This window comes from Patagioenas fasciata, chromosome 11 (genome assembly GCF_037038585.1).
Source record: "Patagioenas fasciata isolate bPatFas1 chromosome 11, bPatFas1.hap1, whole genome shotgun sequence".
NCBI classification, from domain to species: domain Eukaryota; kingdom Metazoa; phylum Chordata; class Aves; order Columbiformes; family Columbidae; genus Patagioenas; species Patagioenas fasciata.
The window spans coordinates 11,313,389-11,341,158 of record NC_092530.1 but is presented as its reverse complement, the minus strand read 5'-3'; the positions used below and the strand labels follow the sequence as shown (position 1 = coordinate 11,341,158).

General features: G+C 38.5%; 1 protein-coding gene across 4 annotated transcripts in view; it reads left to right on the top strand.

Annotated features, from left to right (window-relative positions):
• Positions 1-279: 279 nt before the first annotated feature.
• The window catches only part of TENM1 (teneurin transmembrane protein 1), a 322,407-nt gene continuing 294,916 nt past the window's right edge, over positions 280-27,770 (top strand). For all 4 annotated transcript variants that reach the window (XM_071813435.1, XM_065846203.2, XM_071813434.1 and 1 more), the window contains exon 1: positions 280-462. The gene's annotated coding sequence lies outside the window, so the exon portion shown is untranslated. The remainder of the gene's footprint in view (positions 463-27,770) is intronic.

Sequence of the window (27,770 nt, the reverse complement as noted above, 5' to 3'; positions counted from 1 at the left end):
GCAGATCTCCCGGGCATGCTCATTAACAGAGAAGGAGCCGAAAAGGGGGAAAAAAAAAAAAAAAAAGAAAAAAAAAAGAAAAAAAAAAAAAGCAGCTCAGGCTGCGAGCGGCGCCGCTGACACTACAGCCGCCGGAGAGGAGCGGCAGCAGCAGCAGCGCAGGGGCTGCGCCGAGCCCGGCCGCGCTGCCCATCGCTCCTTGGCTTTTCGCAGCCTGACGCGCCGCCGCCGGTAGCTGCGGGTCGAGCCGCGGCAGCAGGAGCCGGCGCCGTCCCCTCAGCGGGGCGGAGGGGCTGGGGCGGGCTGCGGGGGAGCCGCCGGCAGCGGAATGTGGATTTATATTCGCCCGCGCCGCAGCCGCCGGGGAGCAGGGCGCGGACACCGCACCTAGAGGCGATGGGAGAAGCCGTCGGCAGAGCTGAGCCGGGGCGCTGCTGAAAGTTCGGCCGGTGGCTGCGCTCGGTAAGTTTGCCGGGGAGGCGGGCGCGGCGCCGCGGGCGCCCCGAACTTCGCTTCTCGCGGGGGACAGCGGCCGTGCCGGGGCAGCGAGAGGGTGCCCAGCACCGCTGGGGTGCCCTGCGCCGCCGGAGCGGGAGCCACCGGGCGCTCTCAGAGGGTTTTTGGTGGGTGCCTTTGGGTGCGTACGTGCGTCTACATGTGTGCTACGAGGCAGTGGAGCCCGGCGGGCGGACGGTGCCTCCGAGCGCTGTGTGCCGGTGTGCGGGCACCTCACCCCGGGCCGTGCCGCTGCAGGAGCCCGCTGTGCGGGAGCCCGCTGCCGCTGCGCCTGTGAGCGGAGCTGACGCCGTCGCCCAGCACAGATGCTACGTCCGTAGACGTGCGGAGGGCTGAGGCATCGCCTGTCCTCCCGCTCGTAGGGTTCTGCTTTGCCTGCGGTTACAGCGCGCCCGGCACACTCGAGCAAGCGGACCGGGTGGGTCGGCGCGGCGCTCTGCCCGCCCGGCTGGGGTGCTCTCCCCCCGGGCGGCAGCCGCTCTCGGTCTCCGGCTGCTGCCGCTGAGGCGGAGCGGGGCGGTGGCGGCTGGTGTGCGCGGTTCTGCTCGGAGTGCGGCGGCGGGGAAAGGCGGGGCGCGCTTGGGGGGCCGCCGCCCGCCCCCGCGGGGCGCCCCGGCGCGGCGCTTGGCTCCGGCTCCGCGCTGGCGCTGCGGGAGCGCCCGGGCCGCTCACGTGAAAAGCCGCATCCCCGGGGCGCGCAGGGGTGAGGCGGGTCTGGCGGGGCAGCGGCACCGCGCTCTCCCCGCCGGTGTTTGGGCGCTGCCTTGTTTCTGACTGATGCTCAGGCATAATCTGTTAAACGTATATTTAGTATGTTATCTCCCTGCTGTCTATGGGATCTGGTAATCTCTAGTGTAAGGCAAGGCGAATATATAGTGCTCTGCTTCTGCTGCTTTCAACTGTTATTTTCTTAAATACCTTAGAGTAAAACCTGTACTGATGCTTTAGGCTTGGTTGATGAATGCTTAGACTTGCCGTTGATACGGTTGTGGTACGTAGAGAGGTCCCTGCATCTTGAGTATTAACTCCATGATTTTACAGTGTTAAATGTCAACGTGTTTCCTTTAGCCGATGTGGGGTTTACACGTTCTAATTCTCAAACCAAAGGCAAGAACTTCTCCCACACCTCTCTGTTCTTTGGCTTAAATATGTGAAACCTTTCAAACTGTATAATATCTTAGTGATAGTCTTCTCATTGATTGTGGTCATAATATCTAAAGGCTGTAGATACCCATCTTGATTGTGCTGATGCTTCTCTGATAATTAACGAGTCAGATACGCTGTGATACGGAAATAAATACCAGCTGTCCGTGTGGTGGGGCAAGCATCTCAAACATCTGCTCTAGCTCCAAATGTTCTTGCAGTTAGAAAACCCCATTGCTGCTAGTGCCTGTATTTTGACTGCTAATTGTAAAACTGAAGGTAGAGCAATTTGATATTTGAGATATGGTATTCTGGTGTTGTAGAGAACACTTTGTGAATCACAAATAACAAGATACACTGTAGTGGGGACAGAGCTATCCATCAGAAGGTGAGACCCAGCCCAATAGTTTTTCTGCTTTCCTGTCCATAGCTTCTTTTGAAAGCTTATTTTATGCATGACTTGTAGGGCTATAGGTTAATTTCAAAACGCTTCTCTTCTGATGAAACATAAGGTTGTTAATAAACTAATTGCTGTTTTCACTATAGGTAGCATATATTGATAATATAAAATAATCAGAAGTTGTTAGTGTATTTTAAATGCAACTGTGTGTTGGGGGGTGGGGGGGCTGGATTGTTTCAAGAAGTCAAATCTTTTAACAGGTTGGGGATTTGGGAACCTTTGTGGGTCTTGCCTTTTTTTTCATTATATCACAGTTTTGTTCCAAGGAATGGTTAGAAGTTTTCTGAATAACACGTTCCCAATAGGTTTTGTTCTATGAATGTCTGATCTTTAAAAAGAAACAAGAAACTGCATTTCAAATACTTAAGTCAAAATCTTTTATTTTCAAGAGAGATGTGCTTTCCATTTGCCAAATTTTAAATGTTTAAATGACACATATAAATAAAAATAATAAAAAAGTCTTATTAAAAGCACCTCTTAAGAATGTGGGAATGCAAATTACTACTCTTAACATCTCAAGTAGTCAGTGTTGGAAGTAAATGAACATATTGTATTGATAGCTTATGTATAAAAAAACTATTGAAATGTATTCAGAGTTCTAGAAAAGCAATGTCATGTGAGAAAAGAGGTAGCATAGGAAATCTGTTATTTTTCCTTTGATGTGGCATCGTAATTTAAAATGCTAGTTTTTAAAACTGAAGAAACTACATGGTTGCTCACACATGTACCCGTAGTCACGTGTGTATGGAGACACGCAACATTTTTGCTCTGCAGTAATGGCATAGGAATAGATAAGCGTGTACCTTCTTTTCTTCATTGTGGTAGGAAATTCTGAGGATTGGCACTGGTGTTAATTGGAGCAGGCAGGACATTAGCCCCTTGTGATTCATGAGGTCTAAGCAGTATGAATTTGATTTTAAATGATCTTAATCTGAAAAATGTAAGAAGAATAATGCCAATAAATTTATAATTATCTCAGGGCTTTGATTGTGGAAAACCCATCTTCTCCACTTGGTTGGGAATAATTTTTGTTCCCATTTCCCAGACTGGGAGAATGGCGTGCCCTTTCTTTGTTCACTCGCAATGACAGGCAATGTCTCGTGATGACTGTAGTGGCACTAGAGTTTAAAGTGCTTGAGAGACCAAATATTAAATTAGTGATGGCACTTTGTCTGATATTTGGGAATTTCTGCTTTCCTGTCTGCTACTTTCTCATCTAGATTTGTCTGTCGATTACGCTTCACAATTTCAGCGCAACTCAGTTAATGTTCAACACCGTGTAACTGTAAAAGGCATCCAAAGAGAGTTTAGTTGCGCTGGTTACGTCTTGTTAGGTATGTAACGTTCTACCTGGGTGTTGCTCTGTAGTGAGTACTCTGACAATATGTTTAGGGCTAAATAAAGCCAAAAACATGCCTTGGTCTTGGTGGTGTTCTCTCTCTTAAATGTGGTCTTAGAGGTCTTAAGAGCAGGATATGTTGTGGCTGTTCTTCATGACTTATAGAAATATATACACATACGTTAAAACATGACTATAAGTAGGATTTTCTAATGAGAACTTGTATTTTCTGAAACTTCTTTCAGTAAAACATTGAGGATACCCAAAAATTCAACTCTACAAAATCTTACTAAATATCCACTAGACTAATCTATACTCAGAAAACAAGTTAATTTCTTTCCTATTGTATTCACTTTTTTAGCAAAATATTTCTGTTCTGAAAGCTGATTAAAAGATAATTAAGCTACGTCTTTGTTTTTGTTTCTACTACTGTTTCTCTCATACAAATTTGAACTTCAGTATATTGAGTATACTGTTGAATATAAGTATTCCTTTTTTGTTTTCACTTGGTTGCAGAGAACCATTTTACTCTATTTAAAAGAACAAAAATCATATATATTTGATATTAATCTCCTTGGCTGAAGCTACTATGTGAAACCATTGTTTTATTGTTTTCTATTTTCTAGTACAGAATTTTCATTTCTGAGTTTTAGAAAAGGAGTAGTATAAGGTTGGAGGGAAAAGATCGCTTCCAGTTTAATGTGTTGTCTGTAAGTATGTTGAAATTAAAATGACTATATTGAATGAAGCTCAGCACTGGCTTGTTGCTTTGGAAGCCTTTACTCAGCAGTGCTTATTTTCTGTACCCTTAATGAGCAATTACTGCACTCTTCCAGTTCAGAGCCTCTTTTAAGTAGACAGTGCTGCTTGTTCCAAATTATAGATGTATCTTGCTGGTTTGCCTGTAGGCTGCTGGTATTTCTGGTGTTTTGGTTTGTTTGTTTTCCTGAATGCAGACAGGTGTTTGCTAGGGGTTATGAAGAGACCTTAAACTCTCTTACCTTTATTTTATTTTATTTTTATTTTTCTCCCTTCCCATAGACAAGCCATTTGGGGTTTTAGGTATAACCTTCTGCTTTTACACAGCATATGCATATGATGTGTCTTACCTGTACATCTTTTTCTATCTATATGGACTTCAAGCTTAAATAACTGACAACATTTTGACATATTTTAAAGAATTCATATTTCCATTATGGGAATGTTGGGTTTTAAATCTGAAGAGGGTTGTGAGTAAATGATCCCTTCTGTAACTCCATTTTAGGACTGTAGGTAGATTTGGAACACTGTTTTGGATGACATTTTCATTTACCAGTGCTCTGATCCCATGGAAACTGGTTCCAAAAGGTGGTAGTGGAGTGGCGAGGATGATGAAACTTTCACATAGTGGTTGGAGGAGTGAGACTTTCTTGTTCATTTCTGTGGAGTAGGAAAGATTTATCAAAGTTCTGTTGCTTATCTGAAAAAACACAGATACTTTTTTTTAAAACAAACAAACAAACAACAGGCAAGTAAGCTACTTTTCTCATAGCATGTGGTTTTGTTCCAGAAGCTGCTTCCTTTTTCAGCAGCTCTGATGTGTGATGATTTTTCTGATTTAGCTGTGTTTTGGTTTTGAGTTCACTTCTTCCACAAGGCACTGGCCAGCTCCTGGGCTAGAGAGATGTCACTCGGAAAGAAACAGTGCAGAACAAGCCTTGCTCATTGTGGGCTTCCCGATGGTCTGGATAAAATCCTTCCTGCTTGTTCCCATAAGCCATCCTCAGCAGGAATATCTATTACTGCTCACATACACGTTTCCTCTTTCAAATTCTGTATTCCACACGTGTACCACTAACCACAGAGCCTTTCCCACCTCTGAAGACCATGGTGCTTTCCTATAGACAGATACTTCTGCTGCCCCTTTATCACTAAATTATTTCTTGCTCCAACCTACTTACGTGTTTTTCTGCCTTTGTTCTCCGCCCCACGCAGCAGTTTTTCCTCTTCCTTTTCAGATTGCCCGTACTCCCACTTTTGTGCAGCTCTTAGCTCTTCCTCTTCACAACATTTGAGAACCATTCGTTCTTTCATAACCACCTGATGTGCTTTATAAACCATCACAAATAAATATCCTTCACCTATACATCCAGGTTATAGATGCACCTATGAGCTGATGTTTGTTTCTTTTCATTTTTCTCAGTTTCTCCCCCAGTTCTTTCCTCAGAGCTATCACTTCATCCAAAATTTTGTCTGCTTTTCTGCAGAGTATCGTCATATTGTGGCCTTCTGTTTTGTGAAGTCCAGCTAACTGAAATTCACGCAATTCTGCTTTCAGCTGCTTTTTCACAACTTTGATCTTACGCATCACCAGCTTCCTCTTTATAGTCTGTCCCAGAGCCAAACCTTTCTCCACCATCTCTTTCCTCTTTGTTTTTATCCAGATCTGAGTATGGAAAGGAAATAGCACCCTTCTTGCATTTTTTACCAGGGAAATGCCACATACCAGGTTCTCTGACATTAGGTTAGTGTTGAATTGAGAACTCCATGGTTTTGTGAACTTTATTCTTGATTTCCCTTTCTCTCTTCTTTTTATTAGTACCTTGGCTGCTACAAGCTAATTCTAACCCTCTCCTATAAAATACAAATCATTCTCTTTGATGTAGAGCCCACACTGCACCCTCAACTAGTAAAACAGCATTTAAATGCATATCTTAACATATTTTTGTTGTTTAAGTTTGTATTATTAACTGCTTTTAAGTGACAAAGATCTGGTGGTAGGTGTAGTGACTGGTATTGTTTCTTCTTCTTCTTCTAATATAGGTAGGCAGTTAGTTACAAAAAAACTCCTTTATAGTCAGAGTTTGTACCTGGAGCTTTCCTAGCCTAGGACAAGATGGATATTACGGCATGTAGGCTAGCTATAATACTTTGATCAGCAAAGGTGTCCTGTTTTTTTGTACAAAATAGAATTGTGGTCATTGACATTTTTAGGTTAATATGTGTCTTGGAACTGTCTTGGATACAGAGTCTCTTCAAAACTTATTCTGTGTATTATTGTAAAAGATGTTTCTTGCGCTTGTCCGTATGATTTGATGTCTGCAAATGGTGGTGTTCCTTATCTGCACGAAGCATTTTCATGCATGTTTGCTAGAACATGAGAGCTAACATCTCTTGCAGTGCAATTATAGCATGATAACATTTGGGGGTTTATAAACCCATTAGCTGTACTGTGGATTTCCATAAATTCCATACATTTCAATAAATCAGAGTTACCATGGAGTGAGTGTCTTCAAAGAGTACGAGAGCAGATCTTAGTAGTAAGCAGTTATTTTGGTTGTTAAAAAACCAGAAAATGCAGCATGTGAAGCTGAGTGTGGGAATTTCTGCTACTCGGTGTTTGAACCTTGCAGAACTGTTTTGAGAATAAATGTTTTGGTGATGCCTATTAAATAAAGCATTAATTGAGAGGAAATGGACCAATTTCTCACAGATGTAAATAGGTGTATTTCACCTATATGGTAAATGCCACTATATGCCATATTTCCACCTACCTGGAAAAATGCCACTGATTTCATCAGTGAAGTCTTACCAAGTGGTTTAGCAGAGGAGCTGATCCTGATTTTCTTGCCTAATTAACTGTTTGAGCATTGAATGAGAGGGAAGGGATAAGATGTCTTTCATCTGAACTTCTGTGAGAGTAGGTGGATAGCCTTCATTTCCATGACTCTTATCTCTGCAGACATACTGGAGGGAGGAGTTAACAGGAACATATTCAGCTATAATTTAATTGTGCAACCTTTTAGTATTTCATTAATACACTTTATTTAAAGATACAATGTCTTTAGAAATGTTAGGTTAAATTGGCTGCTTAGATTAAGAGACTTTTAACTCTGTAAAGCACAACGATTTTACTTCTGGTCAGCAGCTTTAGCAATCACCATAAAATATACTAATAGTTTTAATTTCAACAGACTAAGTCACCAGTTGATAAGTAGTCAATATTAAGAAGACATTTCATTTTAATATTGCTCATATTCAGTTACTAATATGTTTGTAGTTGATTATGAGTTACAAAATTGAATTTCAAAATCACAAAGCTTATATGAGCTGTATTGAACTGCTCTGAGCAATTCATAGTGAGCTTTCTAGAGCAGCAGCTACAGACCATGAGAAATTGGTTTACATGTTGATGTTACCATTCCCAAATGCAAACCTGTAATGTGCAAGAGGTTACTATAAATTACTGTACTGCTATTTCGAGACTTCATCAACAAGGTCAATGCTATTAGCAATTGAGTAATGTCGGGTTTTCTTGCTTGGCAATTTGCTTTTTTTATATGTTAAGCATGAAAGCTGCAGGGTTTGGTGGGTTTCTTTTAGTAAAAATAAGGGGTAGAAAACAAGACTTGACTTATGCATTTAACTCCAGGTCTGAGAAATAACTATTCAGTTTATATGGTGAAACTAGGGAAAGATGCCTTGTTTTCTCCTTTTTTCCCAATTTGTTTTTGTTTTGTATGCTTTGTTACTGGTGTCTTCTCTGGTGAATGCAAACATGGTCCATCTTTAAAGACCTTATGGAGACGGAGGTGGAATTGGAATCCTATGTCCAATGCCATCTCTTTGTCTTAGAACTGGGAATAGGGCTAAAACCAGGAATGACCTGAAGTTTATTTCATGAACAAGTTAAGAAATTGTGACTGAAAAACACATTGGGTGATGTAAAATGAAAAATTCTAAAGCATTAAAAAAATATTTCTCTTAGCCCATTTCTAAAGAAGAAACATCGTTTTGGCATAAACAAAGAATGAAACAAACTGCCAAATTCTGTCAAAATTTACAGGTTGGTTTGTTTGTTTCTAATCAGCGCCAAACAACATTATTTAGTGATGAAACAATTCATCTAAAAGATTGTCGGGTTCAGACTCTCAACCCAGTTTTGTGATAGCACATAATACAGCTTTAAAATGAATCTCCTAGGTATTGATATATGTGTTTTATTCTTAGTACAAAATGTATTTACTGCCTGCATATGTATACACATGAGCTGTTACCACATCTAATGTGTGGTAACCCATGTGTGGTAATCTAATGGAACTGTAGCAAACTATAGCTTGTAAATCAGCATCACAACAATTGTTTTCACGAAAACATTTCTGAGCTTCTCAGGACCTAACTAACTGAAGCCAATCAGAGAAGTCTTAGTAAGTTGGTATATTATAATCCTAAAAAATATTTTATAATTATTAGTTATTGCTGTGAAAATATTCATCATTATAATAAAAAAAGGGAAAAGGAAAAGAAAAAAAACTAGTACTTCTGTATGTGACACCATTTATTTTTGCTGTGCAACTGAATCATTGAGAGTGAGTTTCATTTCATTTTTTGAAGTCTACTTTTTTGTTTTAGAAGTATTACCCTTGAAATGATGAACAAATGAAAACAGTTTTGTGAGACCAAGCAGACTTTAATATAGTTTTGCTTTCTCTCTAAAGGCCCAATCTTGATCCCACTGATTTGAGTTACAGGAATTTTTACCTTCAAAATTACTGAAAATAGGATAAAATCAGATGGTAGTTTAGCAGACATTGGTCTAAGCAATTTACCAAGATTTTTGTGTTTCTCTCCTAAGGAGGTTCTCTTTTTATTACAATTTGTGAATGTAAAACCCATGCAGAAGTTAAATTTAAATATGTTAAAAAAAAAAAAAGGGAATCTTATTGTTGTTGATTTCAGTGTTTGACTGTAGTCCTTTGGTTCAAAAATAAAATACCATGTTTAGATTTAAAAAAAAAAAAAAAAAATCAAGTGAACATGTATTAAAGTGATTCTATTGTTTTCCTATAGAAGTTGATTTGGTTTTTTATGGTATATTGATATGGAAAGGTTACAACAGGTTATCCAGTGTGTCATTCAATGCTAGCGCTACGCTTATGTGCCTGTGATGCCCATTTGCAATGGACATGACTAAATGGAGATCCCTCTAGAGAACGAAAAGCTCTGATTGTAGTTTCAGTCTAGGTAGCGTGCACATCTCTGGATCTGTGGTGACAGACCGATCAACCAGCTACCGGCATATCAACTTTTCTGGTAACTCTGCTGGACCAGCAGGGTGTTGAGCGCTTTTACATCTTCACAATTTTTCAGTGATGCTCACCAAGAGCTCCATCTTCATTTTACCAAGTAGATACTTGTTCCGAAAGGTTGAACATCTTGCTGAAGCGCTGATAAGCAGCATACTCAAAGCTTATTAAAATCAGTTAGAGGTATAGTTCTCCCCCCAGCTTACCAACTTTTTATTGTATCTTGGCCAAGGGTACAGTCTAGTAATATTTGGCTGAGCTTTTACATATGCCTGGAATTATTCCCTAGTACAGTTGTACCATGTTTTAGTAACTATGATGGAATTGTCAGTGGTGCCTGTCATCTTCAAAATGAATATCCAGCGTGTTGCGTCTTACTGTTGTTCTGCTTTCTGTGAGTCAACAATTAACTAAGAAAGAGACAAGAATTTGCAAAGCGTAAGTTGGTCTCCATGAATGAAATAAGAGAGCTATGTTAAATGGTGCTTCCACTGGAAGGAAAGTAAGATCTTGATGCTGCTGAAGTAAAAAGGAGATACTGTTTATATTCTTATATTGGCATGTTGGATAAGTCTATTCTTCAAAAATCTATTGAATTTCATGGTGAGGAGAGTATGCTTAACCATAACAGATTTCAGTCCTCATTCGTCTTTGCCTGTGGTTGAAACTACATCAATATTAATTCCTTAAAAAAGTATCTTCACTGGTAGCCTTAAAAATCATTTTATGTGGATTAAGCTAATGTCTGCTGTTGCCATGTAGCTTTAGAAAAGCTGTATCTTTTTTATTTGTTGATGCTTAAGTGGTTTCTGTTGGTTTAAAGGTGTTTACTTGAGAGCCCTCATCCATCTTAAAATTTGGTATAATATAATGTGACAATCTTTGTGTATAAATTATAGCTGCAGTTAGCATTATGTAACACAGTAATGTCGCTACTGTTTATACCTGACAGGAGGTATTTAATTTAGCTGCCTCTCTGCTTTTTTGAATAGCTTGTAGGTGTTACCTGTTCGGTTAATTCACTATATTAAATGACATTGGTTTTACCTTAATGTACCTGTAATACATTTTAAAACCTGTCTGAGCAACAAAAAAAGCACCAGAAATTTAACTTTAGTGGAAATTGAAATATTAGTATCAGTTATACCTGGTTAATTGAATGCCAGAAAAAAATACCATCCGGAGGATGAAAATGCTAGCTCCTTTATTTGTAACTTCTACATTGAAAGTAATTTCAAGGTGTTTTAAAAGGCTAAATGAGTCCTTAAATGTTGGGGAAAATGCATCCTAAAAATGCAGTTTGTAACTTAACTGTTGGTGTTACATTTGAACAGAAAATCTAAAGCACTTTCTTGAATATTAATGAAACGAGGCATATAAATTAATCTCTGTAAAAAGTCCCTAAGGGGAGAAAAGACAGATGACTTTGTGAAGACCATTCTTGAGTGCAAGGAGATGAGACATTTCTCACCTTCCTGTTGCTGAGTAGTTTTTAATTACTTACATGGAGTGAGTTTCAATACTCCTTTTGCTTACTTTCTTGAGCCAAGGGTGTTTGAATATGCCTCCCCTTCTCCACACAACAGGCACAGTAGCTGAGTGCTGTTATTTCCAGTCTAGCTGGATTCTGATTGTGTGTTAGTACAAAACTGGTATTTTCAAAGTTTCTCTGTTTAAAGCTCCAGTTAGACTGAAAAAGAGGAAATTATTTTCCTTCCATGCTGCCAGAAACAGTTCACTTATCAACAGCACTAAAGCTTTGTCTGCTCCGTGGCTTTGTCTTGAAGGTTCTATATTGAACTGAACTTATTTGCATTCTCTCTTGAATCAGAGGGAAGCCAGAAATGAATGTGATTATTAGATTCATCAGCTGGGAATGGCAGTGGGGTTTATTTTGGAGAACCGAGATGTAGAAGACTTACATATTCTGTGTTCTGAATATGGAACTTATTTACATGTTGGAGTTCTTGAGGCTGATTGTTCAGATATTGAATGGAGCAACTTCTGGACTCCCATTATGTATTAGCCATGTAACCCTTCGTGCTTTCAGACTTTTAACTGTATCTAGAAATGCCAGATGTATGGAAATTGAGCGATACTGGTAGTTGTCTTGTGTGTATATGTACATGCTGTTTCACTAAGCTTAGGCCATATGCTCAAATTAATAAAAATAATCAAGGTCCAAGAAATTAAATCAAAAGTGATTTTCTATCATAATTCTCAGAAGATGGATACTAGAACGTAGATGTCTATGTTGCTGATTTTAAAATTTGTCTTGACTTTTTAGCGTCCAGAACTTTCCACAGACATGCGATTACATTGTGTTTTACCATTACTTATTACTACCATGCCATAAATCATCCAACCAATACAAACAGACCCCTTGAAGTGTTAGTCATTCCAGTCCTGTCCTTAATGAGTAGCTGTTGACATTTCATTAAACATCATCATGTTGGATGCTAAATGTACTGTCTCTATTGTTATCAGATGGAGACAGGTTAAGTTCTCATGTTTAAAAGAAATTACTCAAGGTCAAATACAGGAATGATACAAGAGAAGTGTGTATTGCTTGTTTCTCCTCACATGTGCTCTAGTTTGTAGATAAGTAAAGGGCATTAAATCTTTCTAGTGTGGTCCTCTTAAAGACCAACCAACCAAAAGCTGTGTTTGCAAGCTTTAATTTCGTCATAACAATTGTTGTCAATGTGCACAAGATTTACAGGATGAGCAAATATCTGAGGTGACCGAAAAATCCAGCTGTGTCAGTCAGCCAAAGAAATTTTGAACAACTTCTGCATAACTAACGTGGCATTAATATGTTACAGTGACAAAGTGACATTGTTATGAAGTGTAAACCGTTCTAGTACAATGTGATGGTGGACTTCACACAGAACGTGAGAAGCAGCAGTAAATCAAAACCATGACTCTTCATATTTCAGTAATGTTTTTACTTTATTGATTGGAAATGCAGTGTAAATAAGAGTCACATATTTTTAGGTTAGCAGATCTTTTTCTTTGCTCATCATCTTGCTGATCAATGGCACAATTTAGAAATAATAAAATATGTCTCTGACATCTGTTTGAAATAGATTGCTTGAATAGTGTGCGTTCAGCTTTTTTTTGTTTTGCTTTGCCTTTCTAACAGTGGGGATTACCGCACACCTAAGGGATAAGTGTAGAGCTGTAGATTAAATCACAAATGCAATGTAAATGCATCAAAATATTCTGCAAGTATAAGCACCACATAAGTTAAAAATATTGCATTAAAAGCATATTAAAGATCTGGCTTGTACTCCTAAATAAAGCTATTGAGAGCCCAGTCTTTTGTATCAAAGGACATGGTTATGCTACCAGGGTACCTTAAGTAGTTGTCTTTCTTTCCAAATAAAACTGAATGTTAAATTGTCTGGATTTGGGTTTTTTTTTTAATTGTATTCTGTGTTTGTACTTTTCTACATGTGAAAATAAAGACAATACCTTTCTGGAGGAGTTTAAAATTAAGGCTGAATTCTTAGGGTACATTATCTACCTCTAAAATTTAACCATAACTGGCAGCATCCTCAAAAGGAAAAACCTCAGCCAAGTAGCACTCAGCTATTGTATGAAAAACCTCAGCACTCAGTATGAAAAACCGACTTTGGCCCTTTCTCCTAAGAGTCCGTAAGCTAGTTTAAAAAAAAAACTCAAGGGAAATAGCAGATGAGATTGAAGAAGTGAAAATAATGTAAAGCAATCAAAGGGTAAATGCCCTTAGAAGGGTGTGACTGTTGGGTGTCAGTCTGCAGAGACCACTACCTGTTCTTTTAATGTGTTTGTGTGCTACCAGGGACAAGCTGAGTGTTCAAGCCTTCAGGTTGGGCACCATTTAGGGAAGATCTGGGGAGCAAGGTATGGCGAGAAATAAATTGGAAGGGAAGGAAACCAACTGTATTTGTAGGTCTGTGCAAAACTGAATATGCTCAAACTGATCTGAAAATGATGAAGAAGGAAGAGGAGAGGTGAGGCGGAGCAGGAGGATGCAGCTGTGTGACTGGGGTGGTAGGAAAGGCAGCAGGGTTTGCCGTGGGGCTCCGGACAGGCTGACATGTGCTGCCTGTTTCCTCATGTCACCTGATAGAAAAGTGCTTTTACCAGATCTGAACATTTCCAAATTTACCTTGACTGACGTAATCAAACACTGAAGTTCTTCTTTAAATATTTGTAGTGACATATACATGCTCTTCCACTAGCTCTGAGCTTGCATCAGATTACAGTGTGGTCCTCTATAATTAACTTCTTTTATATTTTGTGTTTATGTGAAACCTTGTGGGAAGGCTTATGGCAGAGGGTCAGAGAAAACCTGAACTTGAAGGCTTTTCTGGAACGAACATTGAGTTGTGATATCCATTGATAATCAACTGTGAATCACTTGAAGTTGTGCTGCTCTTTGTTCTCTTCTTTAGATAGTTTAACTTTGTCTTGCATTTAGGTGTCACTAATTCTTGTAGTTTCTGAACAACTATTTTGTTCTGAGAAATGCTAGGAAACTTGACTGCAAAAGGAAAAGTAGAGAGTTTTGGTTTTTTTCTTCTTTTGTTCACTGGAACATCATTAGCATGTATGTACGCATGCATATTTTGTAAAACCTCCTAGTAACTTCAGACTTGGGAGATAGTTAGGAAAGTATTTATAGTTTTCCACCAGAATGGAAAGCAATTTCCTTGGGCTGACAGGAAAAGGCACTGATGACTCACCTGTGTGCTTGGTGGTTCAGGTTCTCTTCTGCAGAACAGGACTTGGGATTTCCTAAGTCTCTTGGTTGTATCCTGTTAGAGTGGAAACCATAAAAGTATGGTAGACGCTTACCCATCCTAACCGTGACCACTGAGATTGCTGTAATTTCTAAGGGGAAACTATTTTTTTTGGTGTGTGCAGGGTTTTTGCTTGTTTTAAATGACTTGTGACCTGCTACACAGATTTCAGCTGAAGAGCACGAAGGAGCTGAAGAAGGACAGCCAGTCTGTTACCAGCTTTCTGCAGCATTATTTGAAACATGAGTTCATGACTAAATTATGGTAGTTCTCAGGAAAAAAAATGTTTTAACGGTAATCTTATGAGTGACAAAGTTTGAAATGAGGGATTTTTCAAATAGAGCCACACTCCAGGAAAGCTGATACCCAGAAACAATGTAAATACTCCTGTCCAACACTGAGGATGAGTGAGATCAATTCGATGCTATCATGCCCTGAATTTGCAGACAGCTTGTTGTAATTAAGAAATAAACCTCAAAGTTATTATCTCGATTTTTCTCCAATACTTTGCCTGGGGGTTAGAAATGTGTTCTTGGTGCCTGCTGTCTACAGGCACGAAAAGACTTGAATAGCATTGTGCCTGTTTACAGAACCTGTTTGTTTCTGCATTTGTGTAAAATTCCCCTCCGAACCGATTTAGTGCTCCAGCACAAAAGGGCTGTGGGATTACAAAGCAAATAACAGATGAGAAGGCAACTATATGTACCATGAAGGTGGTTGTGACCACGGGAAACTTCTATCAAAATGGCTTTAGGACGGAATTGTGTAGTATGAACACTTTTAAAAGGTTATTTCCTTAAACTGTTGGCAAAACCTGTCTTCTGTTATGGTGCCAGCTCTTAGGGACAAAACTTAATTATGGTATGGTAATATCTTCTCTGTCTGCAGAATAAAACAGGAGCTCTTGTCCTCATCATTATCCTGGGAGCTGAAGATCCTGGTACATTTGAGTAAAAATGCGTAGTTCATTACTGATGGGAAAATCGAACTGTCTCTACCATAGTGATTCAAACAGAACCCTCTGTTAAGAAGTACGTATTAAAAACTATGACCATGTAAAGGAGTTACTGTTTTGGCCCTTTTAAACATTTTGATGCTTTTCCTTAGACTGGATGATATTTGTGTGTTAAAAAAAAATAAATAAATAAAGGGCAGAAAAGGACACTGTTTCAGAAAGATTATATTTCTGGGGAAGCAAACAGCTAAAATTGGACAGTAGATGAGCTGTATAGGCCTAAGGGATGATGATAACAGAATTAGTAGAAATAAAGATCTGTTGTTTCCTGTTTGCTGAAATAACTCATCTGTTTTGGGGAATACACAGATGACGCTCCCTCAAGTGCAATTTGTGTCTAGTTTCTGAGAATTCCCAGATTATATCCAAATTCACTTTTCTCCTTCTGATAAACATAGTTACTGGGGGGAATAAACCAGTGCAGTTTTATCTGCTTCTGCTGCTTGGACTTAGAAGTCAGTGAGGGATGTTCCCTGGGCCCTGTAGGGCCCTTCTTCCCTCTCGAGTGCATGTTTCTGCTCTCCAGTTCTTCCCTCCCCTCACATGCCCAGCAGTGCCTTAAGTCCTCTTAAGTGGATAGCTACCATTGACGGAGTAAAACAGGTCTGAATAAAGAGTCATTGGGCAGATTTTTCTAGCAGAACAGGAACAGATTCTGAGGTTGCTGGGTTATAAAATGTAATAAAGTTGCACATTCATATATGGGCTACTGTGCGCTGCTTAGGTTTTCATCCTTCTAGATTTTCAAAGCAGTAAAGCTTACTTAAACCTATACTCAGGCCATGATTTTTCTGTTACATGGAATCTCTGTTCATGAACAGAGCAAAAGAAACAGAAGTGCTCACTGGAAGTTTTAAGCTCTTTGGAGGAACTTGTCAACCTATTCAAGTAGACTGTGGATAGAAGAGAGATTATTTTTAGAACCAGAGATCTGCATTGCCAAATAGGCATCCAGTTCTGCATTTTCTTAGTTATATCTAAAGGACGAAAGATATCCCTTTGGTGAGGTTTAGCCCCAGCTGGCAACTCAGCCACACGGAACTGCTCGCTTGTTCCCCCCGCTGGGGTGAGGGAGAGAATCAGAAAAGTAAAAGTGAGAAAACTCATGCATGGAGTTTAAGACAGTTTAATAAGTAAAGCAAAAACCACGACACAAGCACAGCACAACAAGGGACTCATTCACCCCTTCCCATGGGCAGGCAGGAGTTCAGCATCCCCAAGAAAGCTGGGCTACATCATGTGTAATGGTTACTTGGCAAGACAAATGCCATCACTCTGGATGTCCCTCCCTTCTTCCTTCTTTCTCCGAAATAGATACTGAGCATGACTGCAGTTATCCATCAGTGGTGATAGGAACTCATAACCAAGGAGAGTTGTTTTGACTTAGGAACTTTTCAGTTGATGGTAGAGATGGTGGCAGACCCAGGAGGACTCAATTTAATATACAAGTCTTGTTGTTAATATACCTCTGATCAGAACAACCACGTATTTATAGCATACAAATACATGTATTTGGAGTATGTCCCTTTAAATAAAGGATAATTTTTTAAAATGATAAATCTAAGCATGGCTATCACTAGCTAAATAATATAATTCTCCTAGACATGAGTGCTATTTAATTAACGGTATTCAAGTTTATAATTGTCAATTTGAGTTCTGGATACTGTAGACTTGCTTGGAATTTTATGCCACTGAGAAATGAATTAAAATAAATTCTTTCGTCCTTTGGAGCCATATAGACAAAAGAATTTCAGAGGCTGACAGATAAAAATTGTTTCCATAGTAAAAGGTTCTAAGCTGCTTGTCAAATGAGTGAAAGGAACTTAGCAATGAGTGGTTCTGAATATTTTAAAAAAATAAATAAAAAAAATTGGAGTTTGGTTTCTGCACAATTTCACCTTTTCTTCAAGTTGCCTAATGGAACAGAAGCTGTAATTTGTAACGATAATGTGACTGACAGGGATTAGAAGCCCCTTTTCTGAATTAATTTTGAAGGTAAGTCTTATCTTCATAGTTCTTAAGGCAATGAGCTTTCAGCCTTTTATTCTTACATATAAGACTGTCAATATGTTATTCAGATTGGGTAAGAGGAAAAAATGAGTATATGTAGCCTTCAACCACAGAGCAGTAACTCGTCTGGGAGGTGTAGCAAGGCCATAGCCATTAATTTCTACAGGCCTTAGTAGCACATTTGTTTATTACACAATATGCAACTTGTTGCAACTCACAGTTCTCCTATCTGTGGTAATTAAAAAAAAAAAAAAAAATGCATTGAATTAACCACCTTTAGAAATATGCAAGAGAACCTCTGCTTTGTGTTTTGAGAGCCAGTAACACAACACTTCCTGTGCCAGAACTTCGGCTGCTGTTGCCGAATATCTCCTTGAGCAGAGGGAGTGCTGGTTGCACACGTGTGCCACCATCTGCAGGATTTGCTGCTGTTTCCTGACATATTGTTTTGACTGTTTATGAAATTACACATGTAGTTATTTTTAAAAGGATTAATTGCTAATTCTTTTGTTCTGTGCATTGCTGGGATTTGCAGTTCTGAGATTTACCCAGCTACCTCTACCTACCTGTCTGCAAAGAAATACTCCATTATTTGTGGTTTGTCTTTTCTGGCACCATTCTTAGTATTTGTAAATCTTGTAGATGGGATTCCTTTTTCGTCGCTACTGATTAGAGAGCAGTGTTGCATTATTACCAGTAGTATTTTATGTTTCTGTCTGTGGCAACTTTTCTTTGATACCATGTGCTGTATAAATGCTAATGGCCTCTTGGAGTGCTCAGAATTTGAATTGCATGCCAGTCAAATCATTGCGTACAGGTTACTTACAGGAGGACTAAAGTACCAAGAGGTTAATGGGAATTAGGCACCTATGGGCCTTAATAAACTGGTTTAAAATGCATTGAATAAGAATTTTGGAGGAGTCAAAGAAAGGCTTCAAAAATAACTCATATATATATATATTTTTTTTTAGGCTAACTTTCCTATTAATAGTAAGGTTTCCCAGTGGAAGATTGGTGAGGTCTGTAAAAAATTCTTCTTTCTCATCTGTAAATAAGTTTGCATTTCAGTATTCAAACAGCATATCCATAGGCACTGAATAGACTGCTATTAAGTAGTGAAAATTAGTGGTCACAAAGTGAAACGGTGTTTACTTTGATATACTTAACATTAGTAATATAGCTGGCATTAGGACTGAATTGAGCACAGTATTACTGTGAAATGATTGATATGTTGCTTTCATAACAGCATAACAGCTGAATAGATTTTTTTAGCATAATTTGGAAATGGATAAAGATTTTATTTTAAGTTGTCATAATATTCCACTTTAAAATAAATGTACCACCTAACGATGATAAATGTAATTTGTACTCTCTTTTTGAATCATCTTGATATTATTTTTTATGTATTGGTTGTGCTTTAAGCTCCATCATAAAAATGAACTTTTACTTTCTTTATAGGTGGCCTTTTCGTTTGAGCAAACTTCTGTGTTGAGTGTTGAACAGTACAGTTTGTCGGTTACTAGGTATAGCGTGTAAGAGTAACTAATGCCAAATTATATTTGGTGTCTGGTAGTGTATTCTGTGCTTTATTAAGTTATAGTATCACTAAGAACCATTAGCTGTAAGTCAGTAAACATTTAACAAAATTTAGAGATGTTAGATTTGGATTCTGTAACTCTGAAGTGTTACCCGAGGTATTTGCCTGGTACCCTCCTAAACCTGAGGCACAGGCAAACTAGCACAAAAGATACTTATGACTTACACAGATCATCCGAAGTCTGACAGCAATTTCTTCATTCAGTCTCCAGTGGCAGCTTTTCAGTGATGCTTTAACTCTTTCTCCAGACTCCAGAGAGACTGGTATAATGATTACTTTGAAAGTCAGCTCTTGGGCTTGAGCTTGTGAGCAGAGAGCAGCTTCACGTTTAGGGAAAAAAGTCCAGGTCGTCCAGGCCAGGAGGCACAGACCAGCAGCCCTGCCCTGGAAAAGACCATGGGCAAGGTATTTCATAAGAGTGCGCGTACACTTCTCCATGCCTAAGAATTAGGGATTTAAGAATTACCATTTTCCCACAACATATATATGTTTCATATGCCTTTCTTTACCCCTGCTGTCTTTTCTGTATAAATTATAGCGATTAGGTAGCAGCTATTTGGGTGACGTGGAAGGAAAGCGTTTTTATTTTTCCCGCTCGCCCCCCAGACCTCGTTTTTCTGATTCTTTTCATAGAGATAATCTCATCCACAGCCCATTCTGAGCCCCTCTTTAGAACTCTAAAGGCTTAAATTTTAGCAAAACAGTGTTTTTTCATGCAGGTTTTCACTCCCATTTCCTGATTTTTAGTGGAAGAACAAAGGAAGGTAACAGGCCTCTTTTGAGTGAAGTGAGGGATTCATTCGCACGAGGCTAAATGTGATTTAAAAGAGGAGAGGGAGTTTAATTCTTGAACTTTTGTTACCACTTGCATGTTAGAACTGAAATGTATGAACACAAATGCAAAGCAGTTGTCATCCTCTATGTTGAAATGCTTAAATTTGTTAAAATGTAACTAAGGGAGTAAATATTTTGTTAAAATGTTACTAAAGGAGTAAATATTTGGCTCTGTTTTGTGTCAGGCTTGGGAGGGAGGCACTGTCTGACTTGTAATTAGCAAAAGCCCACCTACAGAACTGTAAAAGGTATTCTCAGTCTTTATCAGCTTTTATTTTTACATTTTGCAAGTGACAATGGCCCACGTTCTCATTAGCATTCTGCTTGTTTGCTTATAAGTATCTGCCAGTATTACTTTCCTTTTTTTTGTGTGAGCAATAATTCCCTTTCTCTACAAGGAGATTATTCGTACTTTTTCACATTTGGTGTTTGTTTCCTGTTTTGTTTCATAAATTCAGTTAAAGGCAAGATTAACTTTTTAGTGAGCCTCCCTTTTTCTCCCAGCTGTACCCTGTAAAAATTAAGAGGAATTTTTTGCTGTATTTCATGAATGAAAGTATTGGGATTCATACAGCGATTCCAGTTTTCTTTGTGCACATACACAGACGTATGGCTGCTGAGATTTTTAGTTGCTACTAAGTCTACTACTACATAGCTGTAGTAGAACTCAATGACAAATATAGTTTGAATTTTAGTCTTGGAGTCAGGGAAACTATTTGGATACTTTGGTCTGATGAAAAGCAGATTCTCCAAAATGTGTCTTCCTTGGGTACTGCAAGCAGCTGCTTTTGTTCTATCCCTATTTTCATGAGTCTCTTGCTTTCAAGGCACTGGATTACCCATGTGGAAAGAGTTCTTATGCATGAATAAATACGCATGTGTGCTCATTCATGGGAGTGTGCAGGTATGGATGGGTCAGGATGGATGGGCTCTGAGCAGCCTGGTCTGGTTGAAGGTGTCCATGCTCATTGCAGGGGGCTGGACTGGAATACATAAGCTTTTTTTTTTTTTTTTTTTTGTAATAAATAAGTTTCCTTCCCATCCAAACTGTTCTATGATTCTATGTTGGTTTTGGGTTTTGTTTTTTTGTTTTTTGGTTTTTTTTAACAGCTATCTGCATTTAACTATTTTACGTTGTTATGTTTATGTTAAAAGCTGATGAAAAGAGCTGGTGGAACAATATTTAAACCAAATCAAACCAACCAACCACAAAAAAAACCCCCAAAAAATGACAACAAAACCCCAAGCAAACAAACAAAAAACATAAACCCAATTTCATAACTATTGGAATGGTAGAGTATGAATAAAATATCCATAAATGGCTCAATGAAATCCCAGTGCTGTTTTTTGCTGTCCTTGAGAAGGACTGGAAATCAGGCAGTAGTGTTGTGACTCTTCCTTAGGTACACCTTCAGCTCTGTCGCAGAGCTTTGGTTAAATGAAACAACTTAATATGCAAATCTAGTCTTGAATGGCTGAGTTAATTTATATTTTAATTTATTTTATCTTTAAAATTGAGCTTATGGAAAAGTTGGAAATATGGAACTGTGTAAGACACTAATACTCTAGCATTGTTCTAGATTAAAGATGACAAAAATTTTCCTAGGAAGGGGGAAACCTTGCAGCTATACAGGAGCTTTATCCCCTCTTCTGATTGTTTACTCAGTGCCACAGGTCCCTAAATTTAGTGTATTAGGTTGAAGAGTTTCAGAGAAACTACCAAAGCTTTGGAAATACACGATGTCCCAGTTGCAGAGCTGCTGAGCAGGGGAGGTGCCGGTCCTGGCTGGGCTGTGGGACAGGGCAGGGTGTCGTCTGCTGTGGCACTTCTTACAGTTACTTGCTCCAAAAATACCATCTGGGCATCTGCAATATCAGCCTTCAGCTGGTTTGCTTTACCCTGAATTTTCTGGGAAGTCGTTATACTGCATGTATGTAGCCAGTTGTGTTTTGGAGATTGTACAGAGATTGCTTTTTGAATGTAATCTTTATTAGATATATTTGTAACGAAAAGCCAGGAAATGTATTTTAAAGAAAAACATCTGTCCATCAGAGGTATTCACTTATTTGCATATACATGGATATCTTATTGAAGGACATTTTAGATTTTGCAGGAGTTTCTCAGTGCAGTTTAATTTACAAACATCAGTGTATATACCTCTGTGTTAGTCTGTCTGACTTTCTGCTGAGAACTGATGAAAGAAAGATGGTGTCAGATGCTGATTGATGATTCTACTCAATAATTTTTTTGAAAAGGCTTTCATTGCATGTATTTTCTGACTAGCTGCTTCCAGAGTCACTAACATAAAAATGACAGAAACTCATTCTTTCCCCATAGTTTTAGGTAGTCCTTCCTACGTGTTTGATTTAGGTTGATTTTTCTCTGGAGTATTTGAGACTTAAGCTGAACGTGCCATCTTCTATGGGCACTGTTGAAACAGCTAGGTGGCAATGTTCTTCTTGTTTCTTATCATTGTACTCATCCATGATTAAGAAGTTTATCAATAAAGAGTTATTTGTACTTTAGTGTTTGGTCTGTGTTGAGCATGAACAGTGGTCATGATTGTGCACATATGTTGAGGACTGTTTTGAAAATTGTAAGACTTCTCAAAAACGTTTATTTAAAACATTCACTTAGCACCATTTTGGTCTTTGTCTGTATGGAAGTCCTCATATATGTAACATCAAACCTAGTGCTAAGTTACAGTAAGGTATTACAGCACAGCAGTGAAAAGAAAACCTTTTTTTTCCTCAGAATATTTAGCTCTAACGTGAAACAATAGCAAATCACTGCTTTGAGGAAATTTAATTAGCCTATTCAAATATTACTATTAACCTTCTTCCCTTGTGAATAGAATTCTTTTCCAGGCTGGAAAAAGAAAAAAACTGGGAAACTCTTTTGAAAAACAATGGGAGACTAGTGATCATTATTGGAATCTTTAAACACCCCTTGCATGTTTTACAGGGGTCTGTCCCAGATCACTATGTAGTGAATACATGTGGGATGTCTTCTAATAAAGTAGTAGTATTGGGAGGGGGGTGCGGGTTGCTTTGTTTTGGGACTTTTTTTGGTTTGTGGTTTTTTTTTATTATTATTATTACTATTTGTTTGTGGTTTTTTGTGTGTGTGTGGTTTTGTTTGTTTGTGGTTGTTTTTAATCAACAGTTGCTTTGAAGCTGGCAAATTCTAAGAATTAGGCAGATTAAAGTTCCATATTGTATGGCCATGCCTGTTGCTTTACTGTGCCTTCAAACCAGTGGTAAATTGCAGTGCCATTCTAAGTACATTTTAATATTGTTATATTCAGCACACCAAGAAAGAATACCCTTTGAAAATGACTATATTATGCAGCTGAAGATTTAGATTTTGCTTTGATATTCTTGAAAGTGTTTGGTAAATGTATTCTCCCCAGCTGAGAAATCCAAAGGGGGAAAAATAAGTGCCTGTTTTCCTTTTTTCTTCCACATATCTGATGAGAACAGTCAGCCCTATTAAGAAGGACTAGAGATCTGGTTAGCTTGTTCTGCTTTTCCAACTGACAGTCAAAGAATAGAGTATCATGGGGTTTTAAATTATCCGGAAACAAGCTATAGTGCAAAGCATTTTTTACAAAACTTGATTTGCTATTCCAATAGGCAAAGTCTGTAATTAAAAACAATCTAATAAGCCACTTAACAAAAAGCATAGTTTATAATAAAGGTAAATTTTATGTGGAAGAGTTATATGAATGCGTTAGCAGTAAATGAGAAGATGCACTAAGGTCCACCTTGTTTCTACTAGTTTTGTAGTAAGAATAAGAGGATAGCTGCGTAGAATTGGTGATGTTTGCATTTTTGTGTCATACCACTGTGCCCTGGAAGCATGAAAGGGCTTTTACCCAGAGCCCCAAGGCTAGGTTTTTGATAGAGGTCCTGCTAAATCCAATCTAAAAATGAAGCACAAGTGAACTTCTGCTCCTGTGATCACAGGGAGAGATTCTCTGTGCTCTATTGTACCGGCTTCATTGCTAGAAATAGAAATACTAGTGCACAGAAAAGTAATTTCTCAGTTCTGTTCTGTAAAAGGAGGGAAAGCTGTGAGCAAATATGCCGTCATTATATCATGACAGAGCAACGGCGCTTCCAAAAACGTTTGGCTGTCTTGTGTTATCAGATTATCCTCTTCGTAAAGGGTGGATGGGCAGAAGGTACTGGTGTGGTAAAAGGAGGCACAGACATACTCTCGTTGTTGGTTTGTTTGTGTTTTTTATAGCAAGATTTATATATCTAAAATACTAAGCACATAAAGTGAGGAAATGCAAGGAAGTTAGATGAAATTAGGTTTTGCTTTCTTTTTAAAGGTTTGCACTAAATCTAGTCTTGAAGTCTTAAAGTTCAAACCACTGAATTCTGGGGTTTCAGATAACTTCAGTTAAATTGTAGGAAGTTAAATGTAAAGTTACTGCAGTGAGTGTCCTGCAGTTTTAAAATTGTACATTACTGTATATGCTGTATTTGTTTCCTTTTATATTTTTTCTGCAATTCTATGAGGGAAGAAAAAATATATAAATGTATGCTAGATCAGCTTTCCTGCTGATGGTACTAGTTTTCTACATTTGGTATCAACGCTTCCACTGCACTAATCGCCTAATTGTTTTGCAAATGTTGGATCCAGCATCTTCTGTATGTCAGTTCAAAATGAGGGGTTACTATTCTGCGCAGTAACTTCTGTCTGTACGCAGATGTTCTAGAGAGGAGCATGTTAAGATGACATGGTGTGGATTTTCAGGGTTTTTGTTTGTTTCTTTCTTTTAACCTCTATTAGGACATATACTAGAAAGTGCTAGGACTTCAACATCTCTCCTGTAACATACTACTTGCGCTGCAACATTCTTTGAACCTCATAGTTCAATAACTGTAAGCCTTAGATTTGGCAATGTATTTGATTTCATATTCTTCTGAACCATGAATCAGAGCATTATGTCTTCTTCAAATGTATATTTTTGTCTAATTGTTTTTATTAATATTTAGTTGTAAATAACCTCAGGTTTGGTTTGGGTTTTAGAAATCTGTTATTTCTAGAAAGCTTGGAAGATAGGTCTTTGATTATTTTAGGGAGGCAATATGTTTCATTTATTTACATGTAATTGTTACTATGTTTCTTGTTGGCTGCATGTTTTTATTTAATATATCTGAGTGCTTATGAAAATGGAGAGCTAATAGCATTACCAAGAGTCTGGCATGGTGTATACAGGCCTTCGTTACAAGCTTCTGGATTCTCTTCTGTGCATGGTCTTCTGCCCAAGCCAACTCTCCCTGTTCCGATTGTAAGCTTCTCTTTGAGCACATATTGCTAATCGTTCTGAACTGAGCCAAATTAAATGGTGTATTTTTAATGAGAAAAAGAGTTTGGATTCCTATCCATATGCTTCAACTGATGTCAAATCCTACTTTAAACAGATGCTGACCTCTATATTACCAAGTTATAAGGGCTAATTATGCTGGAACAAATTCCCAGTTTTGGCCATCTATAAGAAAAGGAGTTTGTACATTTCCAAGGGTGTGTATATATATATTGTTAGATCAGTATAACATACCTGTTAAATTTGTCTTGAGTTGTGTCAGGCTCAAAATTCCAGTACCTCAAATGAGTTGTATTGAAAAGAAGATAAAACCAAATGTTCTTAGAAGATTTGCACCTCATTCGTGTTTACCATGTTACGTTTCTGCTGGAGATTAATCATCAGGAAGATAATTGTGCTTTCTGCTTAAAAAGTGTATTTGGTCTTTTTTCTAGAAGCTTATCTTCCGGCTCGTAGCCAGCCATTCCCTGTGCACCAGTTACAAATGGTTCAATCTGGCATTAGTAACTGGGAGAGCTGGTAGCACTAGCTGTTATCCACAGAAGGCTTTGAAACTATGCAGATGGCCATATCCTCTTTCCTCTCCTCCTTCGAGTTAAAATGTATAAATGTAAATCATGCATGGTTAGGATTATTCTTTAGAATGCCTGTAAGTGGCTCTTATGTATAAATCAGTTAAGAGCTCGAGGCGTTTATGTGGAAAGGATACATGTAAAAGATTCCTGAGTGTGTACTGTCGTCTTTTTCAATTTTTTTTCCTTTTAGTTAAAATTATTCTGTAGAGCCATGTGTACCTGTACAAAGTGTGTCATAAAGTAGGTGCAAAAGGCTAAATAGGTGGTCATAATTGATTCAGGGTGGCAGAGCATCTGGCCTGCAATGAATAGTATTTTATTTCGTATGAATTTCTGGTTTAAGCTTTGTTTTAAAGACCAAGTCTGCTTTTCTGAAAGTGCCCATATGGCTGAGTCAGGGTTCGCAGATAAAGATAGTACAACATTAGGGTTTTAGCTGGCAATGTTGATAGTAACAGTAATATGGATAAAGCCTGTCATACAGATCCTGTAACACTCCATAATCTGAGAAAACAGAAATCAAACGTGTAGAACTGAATTAGAGATGTGTGGGAATTAAAATACTCTATTCCCTCCCATTTAAACACAGACCATCTGTTTTTTCCAGATGTACCGCTTCCTGCAGCAGTATACTGGGAATGCCGGTACAGCATCAACACATCATCTTTTTTGGTTTTTTGGTTTTTTTTTTTTTGTTCTTCTGTGATGTTATTCCCAGAAGCTCCAAACCATCTATTAAAACCCCTGGTACTGCTGCTTTGAATGCCGATGCACCATGGCAAGGGGTGGAGTGTTACTCCGTGGGTAACTGGTAGTATGGGTGGCAAAAATACCTTAAGATGTAGTGTGTAATATTGTGAAGGCTCCAGTGATATGTTTCAAACTATGTATAGTACACCACCTTAATCTGCTGCTGTCTGCAAAGCAATGGGCTGTCACCTCCCTCAAGACCACTGCTTGCCTCATTAATATCGCTGGAACAAATTATCACTTCACAGCCCAGAAATCTTCTGTAGCAGTTGTGGTGATTGATGTAACAAGGCTAAAAAATAATGATGAAATGCATGTTCCAGAAGACAGATTCAAATGGCAGGATCTTCAAAGGCAATTAAATGTGACACGGAAGGAGTCTTCCTGGAATAATGTATTTCCAAATAAATGGCAAGATAACTATGATATTCTATTTTTATTATACTTAAATTAGTTTTGTGTACAGTAATTATCTCTGAAAACTAACCATACAGGCATAAAATAAAAATAAGTTTTTGTATATTTTGAATATGTGGACAGAACAAAGTGAATTGAAGTGAGAAATAACGTCACTGAATGTATCTGTTTTTTCTCTAAATTACAAACTTTGTTACATGTAGGTGCTTAAGAATTTATACTTAAATAAATCATGTTGGTTCTTTTGAGCTTCTGTTTTATAGTGACTTATCTAGAGCTGCTACAGGTTTAATATACAGCTGAATTATTATTAAATAATTGGGTACTGGCTTCTGATTCAAAATACAGTGGTAAGTAGTAAACCCATGTACCAAAGTGTTCTGATATTCCTCCAAACAAGGTCAAAACTCAAGTGCATTTGTGTAAGTAACTTTATGCATTTGAATTGACAGATTAGTCTCTGATCATAACTGTGAGATGGAGCCTGTATTTTTGTCTCCTGTGATTTCACAGATTTCATGTAAATGAGAACTGCGGGACTGGGTGCTTTTCCTTCCTTCTCTTGGGATAATTTTTTCTTACAAGAAATGTAACTTCTCAGCTCTTCTACAGTGTACCAGGATACCTTGAATATTATACTCACTTCAGTAGACAGCTCAGTTTAAGGCAGGCGGGAGTGTATTATTCCGCTGAGATAACTTATTGCAGTGCTTGGGCTTTTCTTGAAAATCAGGTGTCTCGTTGCTGTCCGTACGTGTAGCGATGCCGTGAAATCCAAGGTGCCTGTGAGACTACAGTGTGTCTGTCTCGCATTTCTGCATGTCTGATGGGATAGTCATTGTATCTAGGACATCTCTACAGTAATGCCTTCTAAGAGCTGCTGGGAAGGAAATAACTACATATGAAGAGTCTGGTAG